This window comes from Schistocerca nitens, chromosome 10, assembly GCF_023898315.1.
Source record: "Schistocerca nitens isolate TAMUIC-IGC-003100 chromosome 10, iqSchNite1.1, whole genome shotgun sequence".
NCBI lineage: Eukaryota > Metazoa > Arthropoda > Insecta > Orthoptera > Acrididae > Schistocerca > Schistocerca nitens.
The window spans coordinates 4654783-4674017 of record NC_064623.1 but is presented as its reverse complement, the minus strand read 5'-3'; the positions used below and the strand labels follow the sequence as shown (position 1 = coordinate 4674017).

General features: G+C 46.8%; 1 long non-coding RNA gene across 1 annotated transcript in view; it reads right to left on the bottom strand.

Annotated features, from left to right (window-relative positions):
* LOC126210437 (uncharacterized) overlaps positions 1–19235 on the bottom strand; it is a 130970-nt gene that overhangs the window by 5691 nt on the left and 106044 nt on the right. The window contains exon 3 of the long non-coding RNA XR_007540674.1: positions 6780–6881. This is a non-coding gene — a long non-coding RNA (uncharacterized LOC126210437). The remainder of the gene's footprint in view (positions 1–6779; positions 6882–19235) is intronic.

Sequence of the window (19235 nt, the reverse complement as noted above, 5' to 3'; positions counted from 1 at the left end):
GTTGAACTTAACTCTCCAAATCGGGTGTCGACAACCGAGGTGCGCGGACTTGGCAGGTACAGGCTACATCTCGGCGGCAGCTTCAAATGAAATTGAGGGAGTGCTACTCAGAGGTGTAGGGGCTCGCGACGGAAAGGATGCCGCGGCGGGCCGCATCAAACCACTCGCAAGAGTGAAGACGAGTAAAAACCTGGAATGAGATAACTAGCTGACACTACTCGAGCGTCACTCAAGTATTTGGTACAAGACGAGCGTGAGACTGGAGGGGGGAATCAGTTTCAGGGAACGGTTTTGCACGTAAGAGATGAAACGACGTACACCTTGAGCCGGGATGCAGCTCTGCTCCCAGAGATAGATGGATGGATGGATGGATGGAGGGACAGAGCACCTGGCCTTCTTCCCCTGCCTACGCGCCCGCTGATGCACGCACGCGCCATTGTCCGGCCGGCGCTGGCTTTGTGCAGTCGGCGGCCGCGCCATTAATTTGACAACCGGCGGTGGAACAATGCGCTGTGATGAGGCCGCGGAGCGTGAAACCTCGCCGGCGGTTATCGCGGCCGCACGCGCGCGAGCCGACCGGAAACACAAACCGGCGGTTAGCCGAGGACAATGCGAGAGAATCTGCTGGCTCAAAGTGGGGCCACGTCGTCTGCGCGGACGAGCTGAGGGCATTTACCGAGTTTCTGGTCTGGGATTTTCTACGTTATTATAAAGCGGCGAAGGGCCGATAGGCGAGAAAACGGGGAAAGGACACGTATAATATTTAAGTGTTGTGGAGAAAAATTGTTGATGTGTACTGCGAACATTTTTAGGTTAGGCTTTACCGTGACTATTACTGACATTAAATGAAACAACAAGTTCACTGTTACCAGTCACCGTTTTATTTATTTCCACGACGCGTTTCGAAGGTTTAAACCTCCCTCATCGGGTGGATTTACATTAGTTAGCATTACATTCGTGTGTGTGTTGTGTTACGATTTTTGGAGGAACTTGTGGCACTGCCTAGTGGAGAAACAAGACACTATTTCAGAATATGGTTTAGGATTACTTTTGACAAAAAATTAAACTGATATCTAATGGTGAACATTAAATAAGTAAACTAGAGTACCTCCAGTGGTCACAGGTTCCTTTTGCTGTCGTAACACATCACATGTATACTGCCCCATTTGTAAACAAATATGGCGTCTGGAATCAGCTGGGTGCAATCTTAAGACTCCTTGCCATGTAAATGTTTGCTCTCATATAATCACTCTTTCCTCTCTCTCTCTCTCTCTCTCTCTCTCTCTCTCTCTCTCTCTCTCTCTCTGTTTCACACTCACACACACACACACACATACTTTTTATCTCTCTCTACCTCTGCTTCTGCCTCCAGCACCTCACCTCACATCTGTTTATTAATCCCAATCAAAGAGTGTAATGTATGTATGATTTTACTGTTGTAGTCAATATGATCATTGTAATTAAAGTCTGTAACATTTAACCTAATTGTTATCAACAAGTATGAAGTTTAAGCCATTTTAACATTTCACCTGATTGTATAAACGAGTACGAATGTTTAGCTGTTTTAACTTGTCAGAATTGGATTTATATACCACCTGAAGTACACACACTTATGACACCTCAAAACAAACACCGCCAAATGCTTAAAACAATTATTCTGTAATAATGTTGTTACGATGTATATTCTTTGCACTTTGCGATTATGTCTTCTCTTCTGCTATACGAACCTTGCACCCAGCTGATTCCAGACGCCATATTTGTTTACAAATGTGGCAGTATACATGTGATGTGTTACGACAGCAAAAGGAACCTGTGACCACTGGAGGTACTCTAGTTTACTTAATTAATGTTTACCATTAGATATCAGTTTAATTTTTTGTCAAAAGTAATCCTAAACCATATTTTGAAATAGTGTCTTGTTTCTCCACTAGGCAGTGCCACAAGTTCCTCCAAAAATCGTAACACAACACACACACAAATGTAATACTTACTAATGTAAATCCACCCGATGATGGAGGTTTAAACCTTCGAAACGCGTCGTGGAAATAAATAAAACGGTGACTGGTAACAGTGAACTTGTTGTTTCATTTGATGTGTACTGCACTGACACATCGAGAAGTGGTGACGAAATTGTAAGAATAGGAGAAGAAGCAGAATTAATGGAAACGATAAGAATGAGGAAAACATGCTCACTGGGCGACAGATTACGAAGAGTCATGGAAAGGAAGATTTGAGGGAAGAGAGGGAGAGAATCCGGATTCCATAAAATGTGGAGCATGTGAGCAGCAGAGTAAGGGAGCGGTTCAGGGCAGGGTGGAGTGGGGACTGTAGAGTCCCTACGGATAAACCACGGGACAAATGTGAAGCCACGAAAACAATACCGGGCGCACTGCTGCCATTCCAACTCAGATTCCAGTTCACGCCACTTTGCAGTTTTTGTGTCAATCACATTGCCTGCTGACTCAGGGGACAGACCTTTGCAGCGTAGGAGAAATCACGTGCTTACTGCGAACTCGGCCCGGGACTTTCATATAGTATACACGAAGGTACTCACCACACTAAGCAGGCGGTTCTGTTTCTGATAGTAGTAATAATAAATTATTAAGTATCACCGCCAACGGCCGACATCGACAGCGACTAAGGCTGGTCACAGTGTCATCGATATCGGTGGATTCCGGCGACGACTGACATCGGCCGAACATGGCCGATCTTTCCAAAGCGGTAAACGCCACTACGTGCGCGGTCGCCCTGTCGCCGATATCATCGCCGCCCGAACGCACGGACTTCGGACGGCAATCCGTGAAACTCAAATCAGTTTGTTTTCTTCGGTCAAATCGACCGACGTTCTCACACACGAAATACGAACTGTGAGAAACTGAGAAGTTTAGTCCATAGGAGGGAGAGTTTGTGGCGTCCTAACGATGAAAAATATTACAGCTGCGATGTAGTTCGGAATCAATGGACTCAAATCGACGTCTACTGGAAACCATAAGTAGACAGAATCTTTGTCGGAAATTTTAGACGTAAACTATAACTTCAAAAAATAGTATGTTCGAGTGTGAATGCTTATAGTTATTGTAGTGGATATTTTTTGGATTGTCCTACGTGACCATTAGCCGTCTACAGATTATTATTACTGCTTACTGGTTTTTTTGTGACAGCAGTGTGGTGATTCTGTCGTATGAAGTGTGTAATAATATTCGTAGAACTTGTCTGATTACTGCGATAACTGAGGGCAGTGTGCGCAGTACGGCACTCACCGCATTCTTTTCGAGACAGATACCACATGCACTTGGCGCCGTAAGAGCAAAAGCCGCAATGCAATAGTGGCCTCAAAGTAAAGTCGTGTCGCAGAATCCATCACACACCAGGAGGTTAAAATCCAACCTACTCCACACACACACAGAACAAACCTCACCTGGACCGTCCTAACCTCCCTGATCCCACCAAAAACTGGACGAGGGGGTCAGACGTACTGTGAGCGGGCCGTCTCCCTGGCAACGGCTTCTGACGACCTTGTCTGTGCCACTGTGAATGCAGATTGAGAGTCGGCTACAGGGGCACGCGAGTCGCGTGACGTTGGCCGACCCGCTGGCAGCCGTGTTTGAGTCTAGTACAGTTCTTTGCACGATGAGCTGTCAGTCGAGCCCTTCTGCCTATTGGATTTAGAGCCTGCACGTACCCGGACTTCCTTGTATTTTCTTTTCATTCGGTGTTCTGCCCGCGTTGAAGATAGCTGTGTTTATGGATTACGCATTTGTGTCGGGATCGCACAGAAAAACCTTCTATTCCGCTATCTAATTATCGCTGTGTTCACTTTCTAATCTCGCCGTACTGTGCGTTTGCCCGAACACACTTCCTCCTACGCTACCGTGTCATGGCTAGTCTATCACTTCCGTAATTTCACTGCCTCCATTCCAACAAATACAAATACATCGCGTCGAGACAAGTACTTTCCGTGCTCATACACTCTTAGTGTTATTTCACCACCACAAACAGAACAGCTCTCACTTACAACGCGAACAAAAATCAGACACGCGTTTTTACCATCAACTATACATTTCTGGCAAAAATCTGTTAGCTTTGTTTTCACACTCCTTAAAGATTTCTCTCGGTTCCGCCATTCCTCTTCTGAAAAACAGTCACAGTGTCTGTTCGCTGCTCTAAGCGAGAACACTAATCACGGTTCTTCTCGAGCAACTACACGCCAAGTAAACAAAGACCTTCGAGCCCAAAACCCTACACAGACCAAGGCGACGAAAACCACAGCACTTAGACAGTTAGGTGACCAAAGTAATGGGACAGCCGTATGCGCACGTACAGTTGTCGGCAATGTCGTGTGCTCAAGCTGCAAGAGTACAGTCCATTGGCGGAGCTGTCGTTTGTTCTCCAACTGATTGATACGTACTCACCCGGTTCGTGTGAAAAGGTTTCCGGCGTGATCATAGCCGCACTACGGGAATTAATAGACTTTCAACGCGGAATGGTAATTAAGCTAGCCGCACCGAACATTCCAATTGGGAAATCGTTAGGGAATTCAATATTGCGAGATCGACAGCGGCAAGAGTGTGTAGAGATCAGCAGAGCAGCACAGTGGTCAGTGCAACACTGCGCGAAATAACCTCAGAAATCGATGTGGGACGTACGACGAATGTACCCGTTAAGAGCGCGCGGCGACATCTGGCGTTACTGCGCTACGGCAGCAGACGACCGACGTAAGTGCCTTCGCTAACAGCACGACATCTGCCGCAGCGCCTCTGCTGGGCTCCTGACCACAGCGGTTGGACCCTAGACGACTGGTCAGACGAGTCGCGATTTCAGTTGGTAAGAGCTGACGGTAGGCTTAGAGGTTGTCAACGATGCACTGCGCCAGCTCGTGGTGGTTCCACAACGGTGTGGGCCGCGCTTACGTGGAATGCACTGGCTCGTCTAGTCCAGCTAGACAGATCACTGACTGCAAATGGTTGTGTTCGGCTACTCGGAGACCACTTGCAGCCGTTCGCCAACTTCATGTTCCCATACAACGATGTCGTGTCACAGTCCCACAGTTGGTCTGAAGAACATTCTGGACAAATGGCTTGGTCACCCAGATGGCCCGAAATTAATCCCATCGAAAGGTCAGTTCGTGCACGAACTCTTGCACCGACAACACTTTCGAAATTATGGATGGCATTAGAGACAGCGCGGCTCTGTGTTTCTGCAGGGGACTTCCAACAATGTGGAGTCCTCGCAGCGCCCAGCTGCTGCACCACAGCAGGGCAGGAGGTGGTCCGACGTCCCGTGACGAGGCACTGGCGGTGTGCAGCAGGCACGCTGTTCCTCGGCGACTGACACACTCGACTTGTCCGGTTGACGGAGGCTGCGCTGTCGCGGGTACCCAACCACACCACAGCGGCCGCTGCTGCCGGAGTCGCGCAGTTATATTCCCGGCCACCTGGTCCGCGAGAAAAGCTAACACAACGTGCATCTCGCGGATTATCGGAGCGGCTCCGAAAACGAAAGGACATCAGCGGATGTGGCGGGAGCCACGTCTCACTCTGCTACGAACAGTGGCTCGAGAGGAGAAGTACCTGAGGGTGTGGCTGGAGTCTCGGCAGCGAGCACGCGTAACAGCGCAACTCGCAGCGCCCGGAGAAGACGGCTACTGGACATTAACACGCTGCGTCTGCAGCCTTCGTCTTGCCTCGAACTTCTGCTGGGGACACTTTCGATAACGTCTCCGAATGTTTGTGGAGGGATGGGAGCCCGTACTGCCTCGAGAGCGGGAAACCGGAGAACGTGGTGGTCATGTAGGCTGGCGTCTGGTGTCCCGCTGGCTTCAGGTCGGTATTCTGCGCAGGTCAGTTTGTTACGGTGGTGTTGTTGTCCGCAAACCACTGCCTCAGACGCGCTTCTTTATGACGGGCTGCACTGTCATACTAATACGATCGTCGCCTCTGAATTGTTCCTCTGCTCTACGTAATACTGTAAAATGTGTTCATATCCTTCCGAAATCCTCGTCCTCTTAAACACAATGAGAGGAGAACACCGTAACCGGGAAAGACAGGCCCATAACGTAACACCACCTCTGCCGCACTTCACCGCTGGCATTACAAGTGACATCAGTTATCGTTCTCCAGTCAAGCGCCCACACCGGACTGCCACAGGTTACAGCGTGATTCGTCACTACAAAATCACTCGTTTTCGGTAGCGTCGCTCTCTGCGCCGCCTCAGCCACCGGCTTGCCAGGGGCTGCTGCGACTTTCTAGCGCGTTCTTTCTGGCCGCCTCTAGGCAGTTTTAGCGGATTCGAAATGCCCCTGATGGATCTGCTACTCATGTGACACCCAATGACCTGTACCCGTTCCAAGTGACTCGGTTCTCATAACGTACCCATTTTGCTTCTCTACAGACAACACCGTACACGCCGATTTCTTCTGTAGTGGCGGGTCCGCATCTCGTGGGATCTAGTGGTCAATTCCTCATTGCGTATATGTGTCCCCATACTTCTGAACAGATAGTCTAACGAGAAGAAAAATGTAACAAAAAACACGCTGAATGCCCGAAAGCCCACTTTAATCACTCACACAAACAAAATCTGTGACTGCAATTATGCGGCAAATTGGCAGTGTAGATATATAGGAAGACGACTAAACTATGAAAAAAAAATATATAAAATGCTGATCACACAGCATACATTTCAGTGAACATAAAACCTTTTTTTTCCGTTTTCTACTGAGGGTTTCCACTGCGTCCTTACTGGCATATCGACGCTCAGCTTTACAAGGGTAAGGTACTCACCGCTAACCACTCGCGCTGTGATTACGGGTAGCAATCTTTCGGCTCTTGACTGCCTCCTCTTACGTTGAGCTCGCGGAGCTGATGCTCTGCGGACCTCCTTACCTGCAAAACAGGAAACAACACTGTGAGTGCCTTCACCTAACAACAGCTCACTTTATTCTATTCCGTTCACAATCAGGTCTTCACTCGCACGAAATGCCATCAACTGCGGATCTCAAATTGATGCCATATTTCTACATTTCCACGAAAGACGCTTCCAATCAAATTGCATGCCTATTAAATATCGCTTCAGTTATGCGACTAGATTCCTTATTCCCTGTCAAAAAGGTCATAGTATGTACACTACTGGCCATTACTATTGCTACACCACGAAGATGACGTACCACAGACGCGAAATTTAACCGACAGGAAGAAGATGCTGTGATATGCAAATGATTAGCTTTTCAGAGCATTCACTAAAGGTTGGCGCCGGTGGCGACACCTACAACGTGCTGACATAAGGAAACTTTCCAGCCGATTTCTCATACGCAAACAGCAGTTGACCGGCGTTGCCTGGTGAAACGTTGTTGTGATGCCTCGTGTATGGAGGAGAAATGCGTACCATCACGTTTCCGACTTTCATAAAGGTCGGATTGTAGCGTATCGCGATTGCGGTTTACCGTATCGCGACTTTGCTGCTCGCGTTGGTCGAGATCCAATGACTGTTAGCAGAATATGGAATCGGTGGGTTCAGGAGCGTAATACGGAACGCCGTGCTGGATCCCAACGGCCTCGTATCACTAGCAGTCGAGATGACAGGCATCTTATCGGCATGGCTGTAACGGATCATGCAGCCACGTCTCGATCCCTGAGTCAACAGACGGGGACGTTTGCAAGACAACCATCTGCACGAACAGTTCGACGACGTTTGCAGCAGCATGGACTATAAGCTCGGAGACCATGGCTGCGGTTACCCTTGACGCTGCATCACAGACAGGAGCGCCTGCGATGGTGTACTCAAAGACGAACCTGGGTGCACGAATGGCAAAACGTCATTTCTTCGGATGAATCCAGGTTCTGTTTACAGCATCCTGATGGTCGCATCCGTGTATGGCGACATCGCGGTGAACGCACATTGGAAGCGTGTACTCGTCACCGCCATACTGGCGTATCACCCGGCGTGATGGTATGGGGTGCCTTTGGTTGCACGCCTCGGTCACCTCTTGTTCGCATTGACGGCACTTTGAACAGTGGACGTTACATTTCAGATGTGTTACGACCCGTGGCTCTACCCTTCTTCCATCCCTGCGAAACCCTACATTTCAGCAGGATAATGCACGATCGCATGTTGCAGGTCCTGTACGGGCCTTTCTGGATAGAGAAAATGTTCGACTGCTGCCCTGGCAAGCACACTCTCCAGATCTCTCACCAATTGAAAACGTCTGGTCAATGGTGGCCGAGCAACTGGCTCGTCACAGAACGCCAGTCACTACTCTTGACGAACTGTGTTATCGTGTTGAAGCTGCATGGGTAGCTGTACCTGTACACGACATCCAAGATCTGTTTGACTCAATGCCTAGGCGTATCAAGGCCGTTATTACCGCCAGACGTGGTTGTTCTGGGTACTGATTTCTCAGGATCTATGTACCCAAATTGCGTGAAAATGTAATCACATGTCAGTTCTAGAATATATTTGTCCAATGAATACCAGTTTATCCTCTGGATTTCTTCTTGGTGTAGCAATTTTAATGGCCAATAGTGTAGTAGTCGATGGAAAATCGAGTAAAACGTAAGTGATATCTGCCGTTCGCCAAGGAATTGGTGTAGGCCCTCTGCTGGTGCTAATCTATATAAATGATTTACAAGACAATCTGACTAGCCATCTTAGATTGTTTGTTGATTGTGTTGCTACTTACTGTCTAGTGAAGTCATCAAAATCAACAGCAAAATGATTTAGATACTATATGTCTACCGTACGAAAACTGGCAATTGTTTCTCAATTAGAAAAAGTGAGAGGTCATCCACATGAGTACGAAAAGAAATCCGTTAAATTTCCGTTACACGATAAATCAGACAAATTTAAAGGCTGTGAATTCAACTAAATAGCTAGGAATTCTAGCCGAGCGGTCTAACGCACTGCAGTCGTGGATTGTGCGGCTGTTCCCAGCGGAGGTTCGAGTTCACCCTCGGGCGTGTGTGTGTGTGTGTGTGTGTGTGTGTGTGTGTGTGTGTGTGTGTGTGTGTGTGTGTGTGTGTGTGTGTGTGTCCTTGGGATAATTTAGGTTAAATAGTGTGTAAGCGTAAGGACTGATGACCTCAGCAGTTAAGTCCCGTAAGATTTCACACACATTTTTTTTGAAGCTAGGAATACCAATTACGAACAATTTACATTGGAACGATCACATACGTAACGTTGTGGGGAAGGCGAAACAAAGACTGCGTTTTATTGGCAGAACACTTAGAAGATGCTGCAAGTCTACAGTAGACGCTGCATCGCGTATTCGTACTCTGCTAGAGTACTGGTGCGCTGTGTGGGATCTGCATCAGATAGCACTGACGGAGGACACCGACAAACTTGAAAGAAGGGCAGCTCGTCTTGCACTATCGCGAAACAGCGGATGGAGTGCCACAGACATGATACATCAATTGGGGTGGTAGCCATTCAAACAGTGGCGTTCTTCGCTGTGGCACGACCTCCTCATGAAATTTCGACCACTTGTCCTTTCTTCTGAACTTGAAAATATTCTACTGTCGCCAATCTACGTAGGGAGAACTTACCGGCGTCATAAAATAAGAGAAATCAGAGGTCGTACAGAATGATTTAAGTTTTCATTTTTCCCACGTGCTGTTAAGAGAGTGGAACGGTGGATAAATAGCCTGAAGGTGGTCAGAAGAACCCTCTGTCAGGCCCGTATGTGTGAATTGTAGGTTAGTTATGTAGATGTAGGTATGTGTCATGTACAGAAACGCAGTGGTGATGTAAGAGTCGTACGACAGTCGTAAGGAATTTTATGAAAGAAAGAAAGAAAGAGCAGACACCGCGCACCCGTGCAACTGATTTGCCTCGCTGCGACTGCGGACAGCCGGCGCTCAGTGGGGGTGTGGGTCGGCCGGGGAGCGCGCCGGGACGGTCCGCGCATCTGCGATGAACTCTTGTGTCCGTATGGCGCAGTGGTCAGCGCAACTCCCGAGTAAGCAGGACATCCCGAGTTCGAGTCTCGGTACGGCACACATTTTCACTCGTCGGCGCTGATTCCGCATAAAGTCCCGATGCAGCTGATAAAATTAATGGAACCCCACAGTGCTGTCAAACATGTGACCTCCGACGATTGTTGGTGTAGTATCGTGTTGCGACGGACGAGCGTAGAATGAAGAGAACCAGATGAACACAGACACTTATCTACAAGTAGGTCCGTGTCAAAGAATAGGTCACGATGGAGAATGGAGTGGAAAACGTAATTACGACCGTAATGGAAGTTAAGTAGTGTAGGGGAGCCTTGTAGGAAGGCTAGGTGAATGGGAAAAATTTGAAAATCGGTGTCGCGGTAAGGCTGTCCGATAACTTTGGTACTTGTAACATACATCTCGCGTACGGACATTTAGACCAGTCGGCAGCTACACTATCCCTTACAATACATCTGAATTTTGTGTACTTTTACTTTGTTGTATGCAGGTGGCCTGTAGTGCGTAAGATATGTTTTAAATTTCGAGAACACTATGCTGACTTTGTGGTAGTCAAAATTTTCGCACTTTTTTCAGTTTTTTCCCTCTCTAATGCTTTTTTTTTCATTGCGTACTACGGGCACCAGAGCTTTCTTATTGAGTCTAAAATTTTCAACAATTTTCTGGATAAACGTATTTGTACACCACACACAAACCGAGATACAGAGCTTCAGAATGGCAAAATTGTCAGACTATGAAAACATCGCAAAAAGGATAGGTTTTAGCATTGTAATTTCACATTTGCACTTAGATTCTGAACGATTTGGTTTGTTTATGACAGTATTACACGAGTCAAATGACGCCAATTTAGTCTATGTGGCAGCGATGTGGTGAAGTACTGAATTTCGTATTATTTCCTTTTTCAAGCGCTGACGAAATAAAATAAAATAAATTATTTCGAGTGATACGTTAAGATTCACAGAAAATGTCGTGATATTTGTGTAGCAATGTAAAACAAAATTTGCTAACTGACACTCTTCGAATTATTTTTTATTTAATTTCGTAAATGTACGTAAACGAAAAAAATACAAAATTAATACTCCATCGCATCATTGTGACACAGATTAAATGTGCGTCATTTGAGTCCTGCAGTACTGTGTTACACATGCTAAATCCAACTAAATGTGAGTGGGGAAAAAAGGAGGTCAAGTGGCTCTGAGCACTGTGGGACTTAACTGCTGAGGTCATCAGTCCCCTAGAACTTAGAACTACTTAAACCTAACTAACGTAAGGATATCACACAGATCCATGGCCGAGGCAGGATTCGAACCTGCGACCGTAGCAACCAATGTGAGTGGAAGCGTCTATGATTTTCACTAGTGCTGAAGAATGTTACGTGGTCAAACGCTGGTAATACGTCAGAATGTATTATTGTCCTCATTAATCCTGCCTGGGACCGTTTTCTTGTTACATTTAGCAACTGCGTCGTTCTGTAACTGTTGGGGTGAAAAACAGTAGCAGAGGTAACGCTCATTGTATCTGTACCGTCCATGAAAATGGAGGTGTAGCTCCGAAACGTGTTGGAAAACACTTAGAAAGTAAAAATTTTATGACTGAAAATGGAATATTATTTATAAAAGACTTCATTAACCTAGAAGTCAAAGTCACGGACAGCCCACGACTTATTACCTATTAATAATACTTGAGTAGCTTTCAACGTTGAATTTGCGGAATTCCTGAAGATCGATTTTCTCTTTCAGTCTGACTATGCCCGGGCAGTACAGATGTGCACCCTTAGCATGATTCACATGACCTGCTGCACGGAAGTACGACATTTTCTGAACGCTCCGATAAGCAGGCTCAAAGTCCCACATGACTTCAGGTTTAATACAGTTTTTTTCATTAGTGTGGGCACGTGGATTAATTCACAGATTTGTCTTTCCTCTGAAGCTCTATACCTTGCAAAATATCTTGTGCGCCGGTAAGTTTAACCAGCACAAACTGAATGACATTTAACTCTGTACAAGACAGTTCTACATGCTTTTTGTCTTAGGACACAAGGGAAAAAATACGAAAAAGGGTCCAAATTTCATGGTTTTTCGGTTCTCCCCAAGTTAGGAAATGGTACTAAAAGTCGAAAACTTCGATTCCACAATACACACCAACAACATGCAACGTACTAATAGCTCAAAAAATTCTAACTCTTTTGCAAGGCATCCCCCCTTGCCGACTGGAGCAATTGTGAATGCGAATACGATGTGAGAGACTGGGGCGCATACAGCAGATCCTACCTCGCCGCTCTCGCGAAGAGCTGATGCAGCTATAAAGTACCCTCCACAGCACACCGTACAATGGCTAGCGCGGCATGTTACCGCCGCTGGCGGAGGTGCGTGCGTGAGTAGGGTGAGGGCGTGGAACTGTGTGGCCCCCGCTGCGAGTAAAGGCCGCCTCAGCGCTTGTCTCACCGTGCACGGGTACAAGACAGACACGCGTAAACAAGACGAATGCGACGACTTAATTGGGGAAACCTCCTTGGATATAAAATGCAACACAAACTGCGTTCCAACGAAGAGGCAAGTAGACAGGCACAAAAACCAAAGCCTACACAAAAAAAGAACACAATTTAATGTCTCTTATCGGGATGGGAACAATTTTCAATTTCACAGATTTCTCAAGGCTGCACGAGACTTTATGAACACATTTAAGAGATCGCAATCGTGTTTAATTATCACCACTTTCACCAGGGACGCGCAGATTATCACGGTGGAGGAAATTATTGCTTACCGTACAGCAGTTATTGCATAAGGAGGAAACAAAGTAAAAAGCGCCGACTGCTATCTCGGATAATGTATTTTTGTCCGCATGACGGAGGTTCTAATTGCTGCAGATGTACTTTGTTTCAGATGCGGACGGTCAGACTTAAGTAAGTTTATTTTCTGCACAGCGCAGAGTTTTCTAGGCTCGTATCGACAAGAAACACACACACACACACACACACACACACACACACACACAGCGCGGATTATAGGCCAGATTGTAGATACATGACGCTGCTGTCTTCGGTCCGAAGACTGGTTTGCTGCAGCTCTCCGCGCTGCTCGTGCGAGGCTTTTTCCATCTCTGAGTGACTGCTGCAACCCACGTCCATTTGGAGTTGCTTACGTTGTGTATTGAAGCCTCGCTCTCCCTCTACCATTTTTATTCCTTGCACTTTCCTCGATTGCCAAATCGATGATTCCTTGATGGCTGAGTTATTTCCAATCTACAAATCTCTTCTTTCAGTCAAACGGTGTGGCAAACTTCTTTTCTCTCCAATTCTATTTCGTAGCTCCTAATTAATCACGCGATCCACCCATTCCGTAGAAATGTTGGAACACGTGAGGCAATACTGACCCTACGACTTATCTTAGGAGAAAGATTAAGGAAAGGCAAACCTACGTTTCTAGCATTTGTAGACTTAGAGAAAGCTTTTGACAATGTTGACTGGAATACTCTCTTTCAAATTCTGAAGGTGGCAGGGGTAAAATACAGGGAGCGAAAGGCTATTTACAATTTGTACAGAAACCAGATGGCAGTTATAACAGTCGAGGGGCACGAAAGAGAAGCAGTGGTTGGGAAGGGAGTGAGACAGGGTTGTAGCCTCTCCCCGATGCTATTCAATCTGTATATTGAGCAAGCAGTAAAGGAAACAAGAGAAAAGTTCGGAGTAGGTATTAAAATCCATCGAGAAGAAATAAAAACTTTATTCGCCGATGACATTGTAATTCTGTCAGAGACAGCAAATGACTTGGAAGAGCAGCTGAACGGAATGACAGTGTCTTGAAAGGAGGGTACAAGATGAACGTCAACAAAAGCAAAACGAGGATAATGGAATGTAGTCAAGTCGGGTGATGGTGAGGGAATTAGATTGGGAAATGAGACAAAGTAGTGAAGGAGTTTTGCTATTTGGGGAGCACAATAACAGATGATGGTCGAAGTAGAGAATATATAAAATGTAGACTGGCAACGACAAGGATAGCGTTTCTGAAGAAGAGAAATTTGTTAACATCGAGTATAGGTTTAAGTGTCAGGAAGTCGTTTCTGAAAGTATTTGTATGGAGTGTAGCCATGTATGGAAGTGAAACGTGGGCGATAAATAGTTTGGACAAGAAGAGAATAGAAGCTTTCGAAATGTGGTGCTACAGAAGAATGCTGAAGATCAGATGGGTAGATCACATAACTAATGAGGAGGTATTGAATAGAATAGGGGAGAAGAGGAGTTTGTGGCACAACTTGACTAGAAGAAGGGATCGGTTGCTAGGACATGTTCTGAGGCATCAAGGGATCACCTTTTTAGTACTGGAGGGCAGCGTGGAGGGTAAAAATCGTATAGGGAGACCAGGAGAGGAAAACACTAAGCAGATTCAGAAGTAGGTACTGGGAGATGAAGAAACTTGCACAGGATAGGGTAGCATGGAGAGCTGCATCAAACCAGTCTCTGGACTGAAGACCGCAAGAAGAAGAAGAAGAACAACAACAACAACAACCCATTCCATCTTCAGCATTCTCCTGCAGCCCATCATTTCAAGAGCTCCTCCTCCTCGTCCATGTTGCACTTCCGTGTAAGGCTACAATCCGTACGGATACCTTCAGAAAAGAGTTCCTAACACTTAAACCTATATCAGATGATAAAAAATTGCTCTTCTTCTGAAAAGGCTTTCTCGCTACAGTTAATCTTCGTTCCACATCGTTTTTACTCGAGACATCCTCACTTGTCTGCATAAATAAGGAAATTCATCAACCACTTCCGATTGCTTCTGCATCACCTAATTTAACTGGACTACATTCCACTGTCACACTTCTTTAATTTTGCTGTCGTTGATCTTATAAACTGTTTTCAAGAAAGAACCCATTCCGTTTAACTCACCTCCGCAGTCGTTTACCGGCACTGACAGAATCACAATGCAATCGGCAAAGTTAGGGGCTTTTGTTTCTTCCCGATACTCACTTCTGCAAACTTTTCTTTGAGTTCGTTTACTGCTTGCTGTACACACAGGTTGAATAAGAAACAGAGTCAGTGAGAACGAGAGACCTGGTTCACTTGCGCCAGGGACGGAGACGATAGCAACTGCGCAGTCTGGCGGCAGTGCACTGTGGAGCGAGACGGGGAGGCAAGGGGCCCGCACTGTACCTCAGCTGCGTCGTTCGGGGAGGAACCGGAGGACCGAGGGGCTCCCTCCACACGTCCGTCTCTTTCTTTATCGAGTGGCCATTTCTCCGTTATTGCATCTCCAGGGTTCTTAGTTCACTTGTTGTTCATTTCGTTCATTCGTTCTTGTTCGATTTCGATGATTAGGATGATTACGTGCCTATAGGGACTAAACTACTGGTTCATCAGTCCCTCCTCATCATGAGAGAAACACGTGAAAAAAGTGGGGAATTGTCCGTTCCAACTACATAAGCAAGTCAAAGAGTTTAAAAGCGCGTGACACTAGTTGTAACACGATAGGTAAGAGAAAAAAGCCAGGCAGCAACTGCCAAAAGAGGGTCTAAAGGCACAACAAGGTGAGGGGGGAAGAAAGTAACTAGCGGTCGCGTCGGGGGTACCCGCCACAGGGGCAGACTCTCGCTCACATAACTACCCTTTACGCTGGAAATGGAGTATTATAGTCTAGTGTAAAATCTGCTCTCCCTCAGCAAATGCAATAGTACTGTAGTGGCTGTCTCGCCATCTGCAAGTATCTGAGGTAATGAGGCGAGCGAGCTGAGAGCGTGCCGTACATCTGCCAGCAGGGCGCCCTCGACGCCAACCTGCGCTATCGTCAGTAGACTGCCGCAGCTGGAGTGAGGACGATTCTCCTCATGCAGAAGCCTCTTGTGGCTGTAGTCGGCACAGCACAACTGCATCTTTCCGAGAGGTCTGGAAAGATGTATGCCACACTCTCTCACGCTCTCAACTTCTTTTGGGTCGTAGTAGCCTGCCATTCCAATGCCCAGAACCTCAAAATATTGCGTCCAAGTTGTAATCCCATATCTGTGCCCGGTATCCCGACGTCAAGTTGGCCTTCTGTAGTTGCGTCTTTAGCTACACGGTCGTCGAGCTCGATCCTACAACGCCTATGTGGCTCAGTGTCCAGACGAAGGGTCATTGTCTTTCCAGAGCTATAAAGGTCAACCAGATGGTCCTGGATGCGATCAAAAGATTTTTGGGATTGCCCAGCGTTATGCCTTTTAAGCAACTCACGGGGTCGCTACAGATCTCAAAGTTCGTCGTGGCCTGGGATTTGAGTTAACGCAAAGCCTGAGAGAAGGGAACCAACTCCGCAATGTATACACTGCGGGTATCGGCAGAGAGTGCTCATCGCGTCCCCTTGTACGTGCAAAAGCGTAACCGACCCTATCGTTGACTTTGGATCGGTCTGTGCAGATGTATACCTTATCAGAATAATCGTGGAGGATCGAGAGAAACAGCTGCCTGAGAAGGGTGGGATCAGCATCCCTCTTGGGACCACCCGTATCACAGGACAGGGTGACGAGGGGAAGCTCCACGATCACAGATTAACTGAGGCTCTTCGAGGTCCTTCAGTAGACGCTGGTCTGCTTAGTTTTGGGCGATGTGCAAACAGCCTTCACTGACGGTTCCGGAACACAGTCGAGTGGCATCAGCGAGCAGGCGCCTGACAGGCCGTGACAGCTTGACTCGCCACAACCTGCTGTCGTCCGTCCCGCAGCAGTGGGACGCCGGCGCCAGCGCTCGTGCGGAAGGCCCCCGCTGCCACCCGCACGCCAGTGTGGTGAACAGGGTACAGCAGGCTCAATATGGTCGATGCTGCCGACCCATAGGCAATACACTGTCCGAGCGGGATAAAATCAGCACTTTGTAACTTCTCAGAAGAACTGTGCGGTCCGCGACCCCAGAGGAGTGACTGAGGAAACGGACAGTGTTCAGCTTGTTCATACAGGTTGCCTTGTTGTCAAATATAATACCCAATAATTGAAAAGTTTGAACGACTTCAAGTAACTGGTCACCGAGACAAATTTCTGGGTACCGGTGCACAGTTTGGACAAAAATGCACAACTCGTGATTTTGCAGGAGGAAATTGATAGCCGTGATTCAGGGCCCAGTCAGCCCCCTGAACTTGGCACTCAGCAGTCCGCAGTGATGCAGAAGCGTACTGCAGGCAACGATCAGCCACGTAAGTGACGGAGAGACTGCGGGGCCCACCACGTTTACGATACCATTGATGGTAATAGTAAACAGCGTTACGCTCAGCATCGATCCCTGAACGACTCCATTTTCCTGTGCATATTGGTTGCTGAGAGTCGAACCTACCGGACCAGAAAAAATCGGAGAGATAGGAAATTCTCCATAAAAATGGGTAAACTGCACAGAAGCTCCACCCGTGCAGTGTAGAGAGGCTGTGATGTCGCCAGGTGCTATCGTATGCCTTCTACAGGTCTAAGAACACGGTAGTCATATGTTGGCGACGTGCGAAACCATTGCGCACTGCCGATTCCAAACGAACGAGTTGATCTGTGATGGACTGGAAAGCCCAAAGCCGCTTTATAATCGAGATATATGCCCTCCAGCTTCAAGGCACCAACAAACACAGCGGCTTACCTTTCATTCGAATAGCTTACACAGCCCATTCGTCAGAGAGATTGGCCGGTAGTTAGTTTAAAATATGTGGGTGCTTTCCCACTTTCAGAACAGGAAAAATACGACCTTCCCGACACTGAGGAGGAAATACTCCCTCTCCCGCCAAATGAGATTAAAAAGCCCGAGAATATGTTCATGTTGTCGGCACGAAGATGTTTCACCATTTGGTTGTGGATTTTGTCTACATACTGTCCAAATGCCACGAAGCTCCCTTCAATTGCAAACCATTTTCGAAATTTGGACTGCTAGTTCTTTGCCTACGCCGTTCACCATGTATTAAAATTAACATTAAGTTCCAATTCGCTGGAATATATATATATTGTACTTATAAATGCCAACATTTACGTTTGTGCAAATACTTCTGTACGGCAGTTGTAATGAAATAAAATCGTAAAAATAAATTAAGTGTATTTAATCTCCCTGTACCATTTCCGCTTTCAGCTTCTGTCCCACAGCAAGTGATTCTCTGCAAGGATTACTGGGCAGTCTCTCTACCACCTGCAGTCCATTCTAACCTGTTTCCTTCGTCAAACCTCCAACTTTTTTAGTTCTAGTTTCGAAAATTTATGAGTCGACTTAAGTTTGGTTTACACGCGGTATTTAAATAACTCACGCACCTCCGAGACAGGCGCCTCTTCCACTTCCTTCGTACTTGTAGAGCACAAGTTCTGTACCCGCTCGTTCGAATCTCACAAGCAGAAACTTTTCTTTTCTTCGATTTAAATTCCACATATATTAAGGAATGGAAACGTAATTAACAAACATGGAATCAAATAAAAATGATGTCCTTTTATTTTTAATCGCTAGCGGTATGAAAATAAATTAAGGGAAAGTGATGAGGTTTGGTTTTGTGGGGTGGTCAACTGCGCGGTTATCAGCGCCCGTAAAAAGTCCCAATTTTTTTTCATTGTCCAATTTTTTTCACAATCCAATCTAGCCATTGTCACAAATGATGAGGATGATGATGAAATGATGAACACAAAATAAACAGCCAGTCCCCGGGCAGAGAAAATCCCCAACCCGCCGGGAATCGAACCCGGGACCCGGGGTCCAGAGGTAGCCTTTTTAATTGCATACACATTTCCCCTGGGCCTGCGAGGAGTCGAGCTTTCTGGAAGAGTGGCGGGCAGGTCGACTAGTGTGACGTCACAAGTCCTCCGCACGGCCCGCGCTATACCTCGTTGGTCCCGACGCGACGGCGAGTTCTCCACCGCCGGCAGGCACGTCCACCAGCGAGCGAGGGGAAGGAGGCGTGTCAAACTTCTCGTAGCTGCCGTGGTGATAGGCAGGCACATTCGAGGTTTTGAGATCTGCTCAAGTACGAGTGATATGTTGTTTTTCCTACTATGTATCTGCCATATGCCTTGCATTATCTAAGTGCCATTCTGCATACATTGTTCTATTGTTGTTGTTTTCACTACGAAGGCTGGTTCGATGCACTTCTCCATGCTACTCCGCTATCCTGTGTAAGGCTCTTCATCTCCGAATAGCTCATAAAACCTACAACCCTCTGAAACTGCTTACTGTACTCGTCTTTTGGTCTCCCACTGCAATTTTAACCCCACGCACTTCCGTCCGATACTAAACTGGTGGCTGCTTGGTGTCTCAGGTTGCGTTCTTTCAACGATCACTTCTTTTAGTCAAGTTACGACACATTTCCTATGTCCTCAGATCTA